This window comes from Acinonyx jubatus, chromosome E3 (genome assembly GCF_027475565.1).
Source record: "Acinonyx jubatus isolate Ajub_Pintada_27869175 chromosome E3, VMU_Ajub_asm_v1.0, whole genome shotgun sequence".
NCBI classification, from domain to species: domain Eukaryota; kingdom Metazoa; phylum Chordata; class Mammalia; order Carnivora; family Felidae; genus Acinonyx; species Acinonyx jubatus.
In genome coordinates this window covers 13,330,367-13,344,130 of record NC_069398.1, presented here as the reverse complement: position 1 = coordinate 13,344,130, position 13,764 = coordinate 13,330,367, and the positions used below count along the sequence as shown (strand labels likewise).

Below are 13,764 nucleotides of genomic sequence, written 5' to 3'. Positions count from 1 at the left end.
CAGTTTGAACTTGCTGGAGCATACAGTGCACGCAACTGTCTGCTGTTTCAGCTCCTTAAAAATGCATGCAAACTACACAACCCCTTCGAAGGGTAACATGGCTGTACCTCTTAAAATTTAAAATGTGCGTGTCTTGCTTATACAGTAGCAACAGATGGGGGGGGAGGGAAGTGATCCTCTATAATGGAGTAAATAACCTACATCCACATAAAGAGATACTATGCAAACTAAATACTGTGTAAAAAGGCATGGGTATGTGCTCCGTATACTTATATGAGATTTACAGTTACGGGAAGATCTCCAGAATATACTGTCAAGTGAGAAAAATCATGAGAAAAAAAAGTATATAGATAGGATGCTACCTTGTGTGTAAGAGAGAAGACAATATAGGAATACCTATCCCTTATTCATAAAGAAATCCTGGAAGGATATAAAAGAATACAAGATATATAAGACAAAATAGGAATACCTATTCTTATCTATTCATAAAGAAACTCTGGAAGGATATACAAGAAACTAATATCTATAGGGGTAGGGGAGGGCAAAATAGATTAGAAAACAAGGGGTGAGATTTTGCAATGTATACCTTGTATATCTTTTATTTTCAAATCACATAAATGCATAATCTATTAAAAAGTATGACCAAATTTTAAAACGTATCTGCCTCGTGGCCTGGCAATTCTAGTCTTGGTATCAATCACAATCACTCACTCACCCATGTGCATAAAGGATATTTATTGTGGTACTGTTTTGGTGGGTGAAAAAAAGAAGAAAAAGGAAACAGCAAAACGTCCATTGAGAAAATGATGGAATAAAAAAGTATGTTCATACTTTTGAATACCATGCAGCAGTTAAAACTGTGAAGTAGATCTGTCTACTAACATGGACAAATCCAAGACTCCCCAGAAGGATGGGATACCATTACTATAACACACACACACACACACACACACGCATACCCCAAGTAATGCTGTGCCATCTAAACTGAAATAATCCACACCAAACTGGTAACACTGCTTACATCTGGAAATGGGTCTACAGCAGTAGTCAGTGATCTTTTATAAAGAGCCAGATGGTTAATATTTTAGGTTTTTCAGGCCTTATAAGGTCTCTGCTGTAGATAATCACAGATATGTCAAATGCAACCACAGACAATCTATAAATGAATAAGCTGTGTTCTGATAAAACTTTATTTCAAAACCAGAGAGAGAGCCAGACTGGGACAGTGGGCCACAGATTGCCAATTGCCAGGTTAAAGAACCAAGGTAGGAGATGTTGGTTAAAAACTCTTTAATGATTTTTTTTTTTTTTTACAAGGAGATTCAAAGTAACTCTTACTTATCTAACTAAAGTTAATTAAAACAACATGGGTACATTAGTCTGCTGGGCCTCCATAACAAAATACCATAGACTAGGTGGCTTAAACAACAAACATGTATTTTCTAATTGTTCTGGAGGTTAGAAGTCCAAGATCAAGGTTCCAGGGTTGGCTTTGGTGAGGACTTTCTTCTGGCTTGAAGATGCTGCCCTGTTGCTGTATCTTCACATGCTTTTCCTCTGGGCTCATGGAGGGAAAAAGAGAGACAGCACTCTGTTGTCTCTTCCTTTTTTTTATAAGGATATCAGTCCTATCAGATCAGGGATCGATCCTTATGATGTCATTTCACCCTACCTCCCCCCCTAAAGGCCCTACCTCCACATACAGTCACTTTGGGGGTTAAGCCTTCAACATATGAATTTTAAGGAAATGCAATTCAGTGTGTAAGAGGGGGTCAAGATTTGTCCCCTATAATAACAATGCACATAAGCTCCTCTGCCCAGAATCCAAATCAGTCAAGATCATGATTGCTCTTGATAAAAGAAGGCCCAGCCAGAGGGCACCTGGGTGGCTCAGTCAGCTCAGGTCATGATCCCAGGTTCGTGAGATCGAGTCCCACATCACACTCTACACTGAGCATAGAGCCTGTTTAAGATTCTCTCTCTCCCTCTGTCCCTCTCCCCTACTCACACACTCTATCTCTTTAAAAAAAAAAAAAAAGGCCCAGCCAGGGATTATATCTTCCTTCCCTAACACTCTCTCCTCCTTCTCCCTGAGCCAGGGTTGCTGTCCTGTCTGGGTAGGAAGTCTTTACCAACATCCCTCCCCGACTCTCTCTCTCTCTCTCTCTCTCTCTCTCTCTCTGGATTCCTCCTCACCTATCAGAGGTGCTAGAAAGGCATGTGTTGAGAAAACCATGGCAATAGATCTATACCCCCTTTGGGATTTGTATCTTTGTATATCTCTATCTTTCCCTATTTATCTGTCTATAACTATATCCAGAGAGAGAAATTATAAGGAATTGGCTTATGCAATTATAAAGGCTGAGAAGTCCAGACCCAGGAAAGTCAGTGGTATAGTTCCAGTATGAGTCTGAGTCCGAGTTCAAATGCAAGGAAGACCAATGTCTCATCTTGAAGACAGGCAGAGAGAGAATACTTCAGCCTTGTATTCTCTTCAGGCCTTCAACTGATTGGATGAGGCCCACCCACATTGGGGAGGGCAATGTGCTTACTCAGTCTACTGAATCAAATGCTAATCTCATCCAGAAACTCCCTCACAGACATACCCAAAAATCATGTTTAACCAAATGTTTGGCACCTTATGGCCCAGACAAAATGACACATAAAATTAACCATCACATCAAGTGACTAGAAATGACTCAAATGTCCACTGTTAGAAGACTGGCAAAATAAATTATGGGACAGCCACCAGACAATGGGACACTGTGCAATTGTGAATTTAAAAAAGAAAAAAAAAGGGGTGCCTGGGTGGCTTAGTCAGTTAAGTGTCTGACTTCAGTTCAGGTCATGATCTCATGGCTCATGAGTTTGAGCCCCGCATCGGGCTCTGTGCTGACAGCTCAGAGCCTGGAGCCTGTTTCAGATTCTGTCTCAGTCTCTCTCTGCCCTTCCCCTGCTCACATACTCTCACTCTCTCTCAAATGTAAGTAAACATTTCCAAAACAATTTTTTTTTAATTTTTTAACATTTATTCACCTTTGAGAGACAGAGAGTGAGCAGGGGAAGGACAGAGACAGAGGGAGAGACAGAATCTGAAGCAGGCTCCAGGCTCTGAGCCATCAGCACAGAGTCCGATGCAGGGCTTGAACCCAAGAACCATGAGGTCATGAACCTGAGCCGAAGTCGGACACTTAACCGACTGAGCCACCCAGGTGCCCCTCAAAAAAAATTTTTTTAAATAAAAAGAAAAAAAAATGAACTTCTCTAAATACTGTCATGGAAAGATCAAAAGTGAAAAAAGCAAAGTGCAGAATATGTGTAGAACATTTGAGGAGAAAACGAGGGAAAATTAGCATTTATATTTGTATTTTCTTCTATATATGTAAAGAGCCTCTGGAAGGAGTCATAAGAACCCAGCACTGCTCTCCCATAAAGACAGGAACCAGGCACATACAGGACAAAGAAGCGGGGTGGGGGGGGTTTGCAGACTCCTCATATTGTCTAGGTTTTAACTATGAAGATGTAGTTAACTGAGAAGGGCCATGTAAATAACTGAGAAGGGAAAAACAAGTGTTGGGCACCTCCAAAGGGTCAGTCTGGAAGTCATCAGTACACATCCAGCCAGTAGTGAAAGTCTTGAAGGAAATGAGGCTGTCCAGGCAAATATGGAGAGAAGAAAATAATGTGGAAGTCAGGCCCTGGGGAGCACTGACATCTCAGGCAAGGGGGAAGGAGGGGTCTTGAAGGAGCAGACAGAAAGGTAGAGAAGGGGAGAGGCAGGTGGTCTCTGAGGGCGTGTAATGGTCTCACGACAACAAGAAATATAAAGTACAGACTTAAGCATTCGGCGGTTGGATCATTTCTGGGATGATATATTTAACCAGATAGTCTGTATTGTGTTTGCACTTTCTGTAGGAAATAGATCATGCAGTTACATCTCTTCCCTGGAATTTCTTTAGCTGCTGTCAGTGCAACCTGATTTGAGATGTAAATAAACTGAGGAGATAATGCCGGGATCTCGGCAGACTCAGTTCTGCCACCCGCCCAGGACGAGGGCGGTGATGGATGGTGTGAGGACCACTGCATAATCTCTTCTGTTTTAATACTTGATTATCATGTCCCTCATCTTTCCCAGAACCCAACTCAACACATTAAAATCTCTTTGTTCCTTCCACAATGCTTGTATCTCCCTTGCATCTCCAGCCTCCTTTAATACCGTTCATTATTGAAATGAACACAGAAAACCAATTACCTGGGTGGCAGCAGGAGCTGGTCATGTGCACAACTTGGCCGCACTGGGAGCCTGATTCCCTGTTGAGGTAAACAAGAATCCCCATGCACAGCCGGGCGCCTCACCTGTCCTCAGGCTCCTGGGAGCCACCCTGATGCAGCCACAGGGCTTTAAACATTTGTGTTCAGCTAATTCAGTACATGTTTGTTGTCACCAGATGCCGCGGGAGGGAGGGCCCGGCGTGCCTGAAGTGCCAAGCCAGGCAGCTCTGCAGGCAAAGCAGTTGTTAACACAGTGGTTAAGAGCACAGACTCTCAGAATACCTGAGTTCAAATCCAGGCTCTGCTAATAAAGCTGTTTGATTCTGGACAGATTCTTTTGTTTTGTTTTTTTAATGTTTATTTATTTTTGAGAGAGAGAGCATGTGTGCGCACGCACAAGTTGGGGAGGGGCAGAGAAAGAAAGACACAGAATCCCAAGCAGGCTCCAGGCTCTGAGCTGTCAGCACAGAGGGGCTGGAACTCACAGACCGCGAGATCGTAACCTGAGTTGAAGTCAGACGCTTAACCGACTGAGCCACCCTGGCGGCCTGACTTTGGACAGATTCTTAACTTCACGATGCCTTGCCTTGGATCCTCACTTGTGAAATGGAAACAGTAACAGTACCTCCCTGTTGTGGGTCAAATTGTGTCCTCCCTCAAAAGTTGGAAGTCCTAACCCCCAACATCTGTGAATGTGACCTTATTTGGAAACAGGGTCTTTGCAGATATCATCAAGTTAAGATGAGATCCTGGTGGATTAGGGTAGCATCAAAGTGTGATGACCAATGTCCTTGTGAGGAGAGAGATCTGGAGCCACAGAGACAGACATCCAGGGGAAATGCCATGTGATGGTGGGGGCAGAAATGGGAGTCATGCAGCCCCAAGCCATGGAGCAGAGGGGTGGGGGCCACCAGACGGGGCAGGGGCAGCCACAAGACGCCAGGAGAGTTGGCATCCCCTAGAGGCTGCAGAGGGGGCACATCCTAGCCAACACCTTGATTTCAGACTTCCAGCCTCCAGAACGAAGAGAGAGAAAAATTTCTCTTAAGCAACCAAGTTTGTGGCAATTTGTTACAGCAGCCATAGGAAACTAATACACCCCCTCAAATGGCTGTTACGAGGATTAATTAATTATACAGACAAGCCATGCAAAGTGCCTAGGAGAGTGTCCAATATCTAGTGACTCATACAGAAGTGCAGGGTGATTGTTAACCTACAACCTACAGCTTCTGGTTGGTAAGCAAGTCCTCAGTCCACCTCTGGTGCAGGTGAAGAGACCAGCTTCTCCCATCTACACTGCTTGAGTCACCTTTGCAGGGGTATTGTGAGAGAGAGGATATCAAGGGCATTTCCCTAGGTTGACAACTTTTCAGAGACTAGGCCGGTTTCTGCTATACCGAATAGTCCCGGTGGGATGAACTAATTCTTTAGTCAAGGTAAGTGAGGCAAGGGGAGCACTGTGGGGGCTAGGGACATTGATCTTAGAGTCGGACTATCCGGTTCAAATCCCGCTCCCTCCCCTTACCAGCTCTGTGACCTTCAGCAATTCATTAACCTCTCTGGACCTCAGTTTCCTTGTCTGTAAAATGGGCAAAAGCTAGCATAAAGTATATAATAACGTATAGGTGAATAATCTAGAGAAGGTGGGGAAAAGGGAAGTTTGTTCAGGACCAACAGAGCCACTCTTCCTCCTACACGCACAGGCACACATATGCCTACTGTAATTACCTCTTCTTCTGTCTGTCTCTCTGTGTGGACTAAGCCCCTTCAAGACAGAGGATCTATGTTCTGAGCACCCTGAATGCACAGAGTAGTTGCAATAGAGAACACATACTGAACAAAGGGATAGCTTAAACCAAGTGTCTCAATCCTAAAACATGTACATTCTGCTTTAAGGTTTCTACTATGTCCACTTACTCCCTGAATTCTTGTTTTAATAAGTTCCTTGAAATCAAAGCTCAGCAAGCTGCAGGCCAAACCTGACCACACCCATTCATGTACGATTGTCTACAGCCACTTTGAAGCTTCCACGGCAGAATCGAGTAGTTGCCATACAGGCCATGTAGCCCACAAAACTGAAAATATTTCCTATTTGGCCCTTTACAGAAAAAGTTGGTCAATCCCTGCTCTCAATCAACTCATTTTTTAATTTAAGTGCATTTTTAAATAGGAAACTTCATGCAACTAAGGTAATTGGAAACCAGTATTCCTTGCTATACGTGGAAGGCAACATTCCAATCAATATGTAACTACTGAAATAAACCACAGACCAGCTAAAAGTACTTACCACGCCCCAGGAAGCCAGGTTGCAGTGCACAAAGCAGAAGCGAGGACGGAGGTGGCAGGATGGTGAAAACTTGGTAGCTGGCTACTCTGCAGGAATCAGTGTAGAGAGAAAAAAAAGAACGTGTTAGTACTGGATCTTGAAGGATAGCCATGCAATAGCATGGAAGGAGGAAAAACATGCCAGTAAAGGAGTCAAAGAAGAAACACTTGGGGGCAGAAGATAAACCACAGGTTTTAAGAGCAGGAACTCAGAGATCACACAGGCAAAGGGTCCACTGAGCGAGGTAGTAAAGGCTCCTCAGAGATGAATGAATAAATAGATAGATAGATAGATAGACAGATAGATTTTTCAACATCTCAAAGTAGTAAGCATAATTTATAAACTGGATTAGAAAGTACATCTCAGCACGTTTATAATGAAAACAGCTGATGCTAATGAGAGCAATAACATTTAAATAGAAATCTGTTTACCTTTGGGAGATTCACGCAGAACTTCAATGAGGTCCTGATTGATTTAAGGGCCAGGGACCGGACTGATTAAACTTCCTGAGTTTGGGGGGGGGTCTCAAAGGGTAGTTGGCTGAGGTACAAAGGCACACCGACAACCTCACAGCCTAACCAACCAGTGATTGGGAGTAATTAGAACCAGGTGGAAAAGAGGTCACAGTGCCCAACCTGGCCATATGCTACGGTTCTTTCCTTTATGAGCACCACAGACTCCTCGAAAAAGCTGAAGAAAGCTATGCCCCTCCTTCCCAGAAAACTGCACAGAAATACATACACCAAAACTTTTGCATTTAAATTTTTTTCTATGTTGGAAATATATTTTCTACACATGAAGAAAAATTAAAAGCAATCTTTTTTTAAAAAAAGTCTTGGCCTCATTTTTTTTTATAACACGTTAAGATTCAAGGTCTATTTGAGTGGTAGAGGGAATAGATCTAAAATTGCACATAAAGCAAAAAATTTCAATTCTTCTCAAAATCTCATTTTAATGAGATTTCTGTGATTTCTTGGCTTGAATAGAAAGTTGGAACTGTGCAGTGGTCTTTGCAAGTATCAAAACCAAATCAACTTCATATTTTCATTTAAATGGCACCCGCATCATCAAAAAACCTGAACCCCCGAAACGCACAGGAAAAAGAAAAAATTAATATTCCCGTAATTCACTTTGCCAACTTTGTGTTTGTGTCAATAAACACCAAATCCTCCAAAATATTTTTAACATTGAATTTGTGTCAATTGTTTTTTTGTCTTTAAGTAATGAGAGAAATCCTTACAGATCATGTTTAAATTTGAAGATGGTCTGAGAATAAGTAACCCTTGTTAACCTTAAAAATAACACTGCCAGGGGGCACCTGAGTAGTTCTGTTGGTTAAGTATCTGACTCTTGACTTCAGCTCAGGTCATGGTGCCATGGTTCGTGACACTGAGCCCCAAGTCAGGCTCTGCGCTGACAGTGCAGAGCCTGCTTGGGATTCTCTCTCTCCCTCTCTCTCTGCCCCTCCCCCACTCGCGTGTGCTCGCTCTCTCTCACAAAATAAACAAACTTTTAAATACATAAATAAAAGTGCCAGTTATTTTACCAGGAAAAATGGGTTTATCTGGGAGTAGCAGAGAATTGCAACTACCTAGAACCAGCAAGCTTCGGCAGAACCACAAGCAAGTCTGGAGAACAAAGGAGAGGAACGTTCTTTTCTAGGGGAAAGGGGGAAGCAGGCAAGGCTCTTCTAAACGAAAAGTCCACTGGAGGAAACTGGGAGTCTGAAGTACAGTGGCTTCTCATTGGCTGAGCTGTGAAGGCCTCCCATTGGCTGGGCTGTTGCCAGGTCTTCCTCCTGCTGGAGCAGTAAAGTACTAGCTAAGGTAGCCTATCCCGTGCAAGGTCTCTTCCTGATGGCTCTGTCATTGACTAGCGCTGAGCATGAGAGCTCCCCCTGCCGGCCTCCCAACTCCATCCTAAACAAGGTTTCCTTTTATTAACCTTGTCTTATCTCCCCCCGCTTTGATAAAGATCTTTCTTTGAAAAGCACTGCTGATAAAGATTCAAGTTTTCTACATTTAGTGGTACCTCAGTACCAGGCAGGACCTTTCCTGGTTGTCACGCGTAGCAGCCGGAAGCTACTTAAAGCCACATCTGAGTAACAAGGAAGCTTAGGAAGGAGAAACCCTCAGGCCCTTCCCATCTGTGGTCCATTTTTTGTCGAGATGGTTAAGCACTGCAGACCATCTCGAGATGTTGCGCCAACATCTTCTTGGGTACATTATCTTTAAGAAGTTTGACAGGCAACAAAATACAAAACTTCAAATAATTATACACCAGAAATAGTAACATGACCATTCCAAATTGTATGGTGGTTCTAAATCAGGACTCTAGGTCTGAAAGTAGGCAACTGAAAAAGTACTTATTGGCACTTATTCCAACCTCAGGGATAAAGGTGCTCCCCCAAAGGAGGCATATCTGGACTCACGTATGCCTTCTAGAAGTCTCCACTTAAAGCAGCCATGAAAGCAGAGTGGTGGATGCTGCAAGAGCACACTCAAAGAATTAACCAAGTCGGGGGTGCCTGAGTGGCTCATTCAGTTAAGCATCCGACTTCAGCTCAGGCCATGAACTTGCATTTCATGAGTTCGAGCCCCGTGTAAGGCTCTGTGCTGACAGCTTAAAGCCTGAAGCCTGCTTCGGATTCTGTGTCTCCCTCTCTCTCTGCCCCTCCCCTGCTCACACTCTCTCTCTCTCTCTCTCTCTCTCTCTAAAATAAATAAACATTAAAAAAAAAAAAAAGAATGAGCCAAGTACATTTGGGAAGATACAGTGCAGGTATAAAGAGGAAACAATCACTGATGAACTTTGGGCAAAAGAGCAAAACTTCAAAGACATTTTAAAGTCGTACTCATCACAAAAGAACTGTCTGCACCAAATATTATCAATAATACAGTCTGTAAAGTCATAAATTAAAAAAATCATGAATATGAATAAGAATTCAAAGTCAGTTAATAGTTCAGATGACTTGTAGATTCTGAACTTTCTAACCCTTCAGGAAAAGCAAGTGAAAGATGAGTTTGTCCTGAGATCAAGACGAGGCTATTTCCAAAAGGCCATAATCAGAAAAGGAAGTTTCTGGGGCACCTGGGTGGCTCAGTGAGTTGAACTTACAACTTCAGCTCAGATCATGATCTCACAGTTCATGAGTTCAAGCCCGGCATCAAGTCACTGCTGTCAGCGCAGAGCCCGCTTCGGATCCTCTGTTGCCCTTTCTCTGCCCCTCCCCTGCTCACGCTCTCTCTCTCTCTTCTCTCTCTCAAAAATGAATAATCATTTTTTTAAAAAAAGGAGGGGGTTGCCTGGGTGGCTCAGTCGGTTGAGCATCCAACTTGGACTCAGGTCATGATCTCACAGTTTGTGAGTTCTAGCCCCACGTCGGGCTCTGTGCTGACAGCTCAGAGCCTGGAGCATGCTTCGGATTCTGTCTCCCTCTCTCTGCTCCTCTTCTGCTCTCTTTTTCAAAAATAACTAAACATTAAAAATTTTCAAAAAAAAAAAGGAAAGAAAGGAAAGGAGGTTTTCCCTTTCACCAGGGCTTGGAAAATACAGACAAGGGCATTATCTTTCCACAAAAGACAGAAAAGAAACAACACTGAGAAAAGGTACACAGGCCTAGTCTCGACATCTTGGGAAAGCTGTCTTATCAGATGCTGTCCTGTTCAATTCTGGGAAACCTTAACTTTCAGGTCACCAGAAGGTGTGCGGGTTCAGTCAGGGCTGGGTGCTTCCTTTAGATGTTTTATGTGACTCCAAGAGTCTATCCCCTGGAGTTCGGTGGCACAAAGCAGTTCCTGATAAGGGCTTTTCATTGAGGTTGAAATCTTTTGGGAGGTGTCTTTTCAAATAGATGAAATCTCCAGGTAGCAAAATGTGATGCCTGAGGTCATTGTCTCCTGGAAGCCAACTGAAAAGATTCCTCCACCAAAGCGTGGTTATTTTTAATAGCAGCAATCAGGCCTTTATAATATTGAAGTATATCTCCTTTTAGCAGGTATGGCTCAAAGGAGGCAGGGGCCAAGTACATTGGTTGCCCTGGGACTATCTCAAAGGGTGAGAGGCCATGAGTTCCAAAGGGGGTGGATCTGAGATTTAGAAGGACCAATGATAGTATTTTTGGTCAAAATATTTGGGGGTCTCTACACATTATGCCAACTGAGTCTAATAGTGCCATTAGTATGTTTGACTAATCTTGAAAACGGAGGATGGTACACACAATGAAAGCATTGTAAAACCAGCCAAAAAGCACACACCTGACCTGTAAATGGGTTCCTTGGTCACCATGAAGTTCAAGAGAAGTTCCCCAGGTAACAGAAATTTAGTTACAGAAACACTGGCCTATCTACAAGAGAAATCTTTGGTCCAGTAGAAAACATAGAAACCATGACTAAAATATATTTATATCTATGAGACAGGGAAGCTATATGAAATCTATTTACACAATCAGGTTTCCCTAGATTATACTTTGGACAGTGGGGCAAGTGATGTAGGTACTATCTGGGGCCTTATTAATATTTCCCCACCAATACTGGTTCATAAATGCTATCATTTTGTCACTAGACCAATGGTTTCATGAATATACAATGGTAAACAATGGGAATTTTAGAATTTCTTGTAGGACTGGATTGTTATTTGATCCAAATCAGAGTTCTCTCTTTTTCTTGAGTCAACATTTGTTAGATTTCCAATACTGTTTTTCCCTATCTAGGGCCAAATGTTCGGTATCTCTGGTCAATTTTTCCAAATTATCATTTGGGTGAACATCACTTTGGAACATGACAGAGGTTTGGCTGTGGGTTTCCTTGGAAGCAGTGCTTTTTGTCAGAAATATCAGGGAGGTGGTTTACTTTGGTCTCCAGGGAGCAGAGTCTAGAATGCCCAGGAACCTTAACAGCCAGAGCAGCCAGCAAAAGTATGGCATCGAATAAATTTTGGACATAGGAGCCATTTTAAATTTTATTCCCATTGGAGATAAGGAAACCTCGTTGTTTCCATAATATTCCAAAGTCATGAACTACCCCAAAGATATGCTGACTATAGGTATAAATGCTTAGGGTTTTCTTGGTTAAAGTACAAGCCCAAGTAAGGGCATATCAGTCAGCCTGCAGGGCTGAAGTATCCAAAGGTGAACTTGTCATCTCGATGACTTCAAAAAGAATTGCAATAATAGACTCAGCATGTTTACCATTTCATCCTTTAAACAAGAACTATTGTATACCAGGCGCTCAGTTGGTTAAACATCTGACTCTTGATTTTGGCTCAGATCATGATCTCATGGTTCACAAGATCGAGTCCTACGTCGGGCTCTGTCTGCACTGCAGTTCTTGGGACTCTCTCTCTCCCTCTGCCCCTCCTCTGCTCACACTTTCTCCCTCAAAATAAATAAATAAACATTAAAAACAAACTATCAGTATACCATGAAAATTCTGCATTGGCTAGAGGAGTTTCCTGTAAATTTCCACAGGGAGTCAAAAGGTAATCTATTAGGGTTAAGTGGTCATGAAGGGTTTCATCTGGGACCAAATGTGGTCTTTATTTCAAGATCAGATGCCCTAAGTATAGAACCTGAGTTTAGGCTAACTGCAATTTTTCTTTGGAAACTCTGTGTCCCTTTAAAGCCAAAAGTCGTAATAGGTGAATGTAGTTTCCTGTGAAGAGGTTTAAGAAGGGAACAGAGAAGCAAATCATCTGCATATTGCAACAAAGGAGAGCCTACAGAAAACTTTCTATCAACCAAATCAGCTTTTAAGGTTTGTGAAAAGTAAAGGCTCTGTAAAACTCTGGGGCATTACTGTCCAGATGTATTTCTGTTCTTCCCAAGTGAAAGCAAAAAGATACTGGCTATCCTTATCAACAGGAATACTAAAAATGCACTGTGCATATCATTTGCAATGGAAAAATTGCTTTCAGTGGGAATGGATGTCGGTACCATAACGGGTGTTAGGAAAACAGGGTGCCGAGGGATAACTGTTATTTATTGCTCGCAGGTCCAGGATAAACTTCCATCCTGTTACTAGACTTTCTCACAAGTAAAATGGGGTGTTACAGGGACTAGTGCAGGGACTCAGGAGGCCCTGAGTGTTGTAACCTTCTATATAGGCTTGCTGTTTTCAAGGGCTTCTTTATTTATAGGGTATTAATGAATTCTGAAAAGAGGTTTTGAGGAGTCTATTTGAATCTTGATGGGAGGTACACAGTAGATTCCAATAGGAATTCTGCCCATAAAGAGGATGGTAGCTGACCCAATAGGAATAAAATGATCAGTGTCCCTAGACTCAGCTAGAGTGCCACATCAGAGACAGAACAAATAAAAGATGTCAAAGGGGCATTCAATTCCCCCTGGTTGGCTATTTTGGTTACTACTCTCAAATTCTAGAATTATTTTCCTCTTTTGGGAGAAAGAAATTCTGGCATGATTGTAGATACTTTTCTAAGCAATCTTGGCCCAGGAGTGCTGCCTGGGTGGCTCAGTCAGTTAAGCATCCAACTTCGGCTCAGGTCATGATCTCATGGTTCATGGGTTCAAGCCCTGCATTGGGCTCTGTGCTGACAGCTTAGAGCCTGGAGCCTGCTTCGGATTCTCTCTCTCTCTCTCTCTCTCTCTCTCTCTCTCTCTCTGCCCCACCCTGCTCGCTCACTCTCTCTCTCTCTTTCTCTCTCTCTCAAAAATAAATAAACTTGAAAAAAAAGGAAATAAATTATGGCCCAATAAACGAACAGGGACAGAGGAACTAAGGAGAAAAGGGTGCATATCTTTCAAAGGGCCTAGAAAAAGGGAATCAATTCAGAGACAGGAACCTGTTGAGGTTTGTTAGAGACCCCTAGTACTTGAACTGTTTTAGTACTCGAAAGCAGGGTGCTGCTTTAGAGCAGTGGGGCTGGGCACTGAGAGTGTAGCTCCAGTGTACATAGGGACAGAGACAGATTCATTCGTAATCTGGAGAATGGTTTCTCCGAGCCGATTAAGAGTGAGGATTGGGAAGTTCCTCAGAGCCTGTCACTGGGAATTGGGAGGACACTGGAAAGACTGAGCAGAAGGCTGAGAAGTGTCTGGAATGCTTAAGTTGGTAACATCTTAAACCAGTGCCCTGGCTCTTTACAATAACAGGAGAAACTAGAAGGTTTTTTGATTTTGTTTAAGGCCCTTCATCGGCTGCAGTTAA

General features: G+C 42.8%; 1 non-coding gene across 1 annotated transcript; it reads right to left on the bottom strand.

The window, feature by feature from the left end:
* Nucleotides 1-1,194: 1,194 nt before the first annotated feature.
* On the bottom strand, nucleotides 1,195-8,487 carry LOC106970459 (uncharacterized). The gene is made up of 4 exons (XR_003415237.2): nucleotides 8,145-8,487; nucleotides 7,030-7,172; nucleotides 6,560-6,645; nucleotides 1,195-1,557 (listed from the first exon to the last, which is right to left on the bottom strand). It is a non-coding gene; the product is annotated as an uncharacterized LOC106970459 (transcript).
* Nucleotides 8,488-13,764: the final 5,277 nt, after the last annotated feature.